Here is a 2210-nt window from a genome sequence, read left to right on the forward strand (position 1 = left end):
ATATATATATATATATATATATATATATATATATATATATATCCTTTTTTTTATAAATTTTTAGTTTAATTTATTCCACAAGTAAAAAATATTATTTAATAAAATTATATTATTAAATAATATTTTTTATCTTTTTACTTTTAAGTATGATAAATAAATATAATTTATTTTAATATTTCATGAACGATAATTGTAAGACCCTCAAAAATAGAGTATTAGATGTAATAAAGTGTTTTAAATAATGATACTTCATTATTTTAATTCAAAAATATCAAAAGTATAAATAAAATTTCTATTAATGAGTTTCATTATCTAAAAAGCTTTATTTCTCTAAAACTTTTTTTCTTAAGATTCCCTTGTCATCTCTTTAGAAATACTGATCCTATACTCTTCTATCTGAATATTAAAGATTGCCTGAGGGATCTTTGAGACGAGATCTTTAGTTCTAACTGATCAATTTCAGTTAAAGAGTAAGTTGATTTCTACCATTTTCGTTAAATCAGGTGTTTTGCATGTAGGTGTTTTCTCTATTAATCTGAGGTATGAATATTCACTAAGACTCTTTGTTGATCAATGGCGCTGAGGTAATGCCGTGATCAAATTGTTGTGGTTTGTAGGAGCAAATAGAGATTTGGAAGCTGTGTAGAGGTTCTAGAGTCGATAGTACTCGTCGAACATCACACAAGTAAGGGAAGCTAGTATTATTAATATTTAACTAATAGGCAAATCTATAATGATGTTTGTATGATGGTAGGGTAGTTGATTTGAGAAATTTAATCGAACCATGAAATTTGGTATATAATGTTGCTTGTAGAAGTCGTATGTTGAATTGAAACTTATTAATGCTTGTGTGTAATTGGTTTGCTGATGTGAAAGTTGATTCTTGATGAATTTGAGAATGTTGGATTGGTTATTCTGAGTTGATGAATTTTTGTAGAACTTTGATTGGTAATAAGTTAGAAGAATAGTGAGTTTTGGGTATAATTAGGGGTTTTAATAGGTCAAATTCTAAAGTATTGGTTTTGGAGAAATTTTGTAGCTTTGGAATATTTCTTTGGGTCATTTAGAACTTAATTGGTCTCTTATTTTGCAAAAATCTAGTTTTTATAGAGTGAGATCTATCACATGGGTGTTTGGGTGCTTGGCTTAGTCTAAATGCATTAAATTCATATCCAATGAGAAAATTTGTATCCAATCTAAGTTATAAACATCTGTACTAATCAAATACAATGCTAAGGATATGAATTTGGTCTTTTGAATATGTCTAGAGTGCATTGAAATCAAGTTGGAGGGCTGTTGTCATCTGTTATAATGTTGAGTGGCCCTTTAGGGTACTAAGTGCTACAAAACTCGAGAGCTACTGAGTTCTTGGACGTTGAGTGCCACTTTGGACACTGAGCACTAGGAAGTCAGAAAGCTCTCTGATTTGTAGGCACTGAGTAATGGAATTTTGCGCTGAGCGTCACTTTTCCACTACAGTTGACCGTTGGGCACCTGAACCTGACACTGGAGCTATTATAGTTTGTCATTTCATTTTAAAAGCTTTATGATGGATGTATTGTTTGAATCGGTTTAAGGTGCATATATTTTTATATATATTAATGCTTTTGGAATGGTATAATTATGTTTTGTGTTGTGAGAAGAATCACAAGGAGAGATTTTATATTTAAGTAAGTTCTAGTGAATGTTTGACAGTGAGATTCTGAAAGGAGGTATCCTGATATTCTACCAACTATTCAATTCATGTAGAGATGAATGAGGTGATAGAGAGAATGACAGGAAGTTTTTCCCCTGGACTTTTTGAGTCTTAGGAGAGGAAGATTAACCTAGTAGGTCAAATTACTCTTGTTTATAACTTTGCAAAATATTACCATAGGTGCACAACTTCATTAATGTTTATGTCAAAACATCTTATCCAGATAATTGAGTATAAAATCAATTATTGTATGATTATATGTTTTATATATTAATTTAATATTTGATGTATTAAGTTGTGATATGATAATTTTTTTTATACTAGCTTATCTCGATTGTTTTGTTTTCTTGTTCTATGTGTATGTGTTTTGTTAAATTTTTTTGATAATAACCACCATTTGGTGTGAGCAGAGGATAGTATAGGAGATAACTTGACTTTGATGGAATATGAGGATGTAATTGAGTAACATGCAGATACCATTATATATATATATATATATATATATATATATATA

The sequence above is a fragment of the Vigna radiata genome, chromosome 11, assembly GCF_000741045.1.
Source record: "Vigna radiata var. radiata cultivar VC1973A chromosome 11, Vradiata_ver6, whole genome shotgun sequence".
Lineage (NCBI taxonomy): Eukaryota > Viridiplantae > Streptophyta > Magnoliopsida > Fabales > Fabaceae > Vigna > Vigna radiata.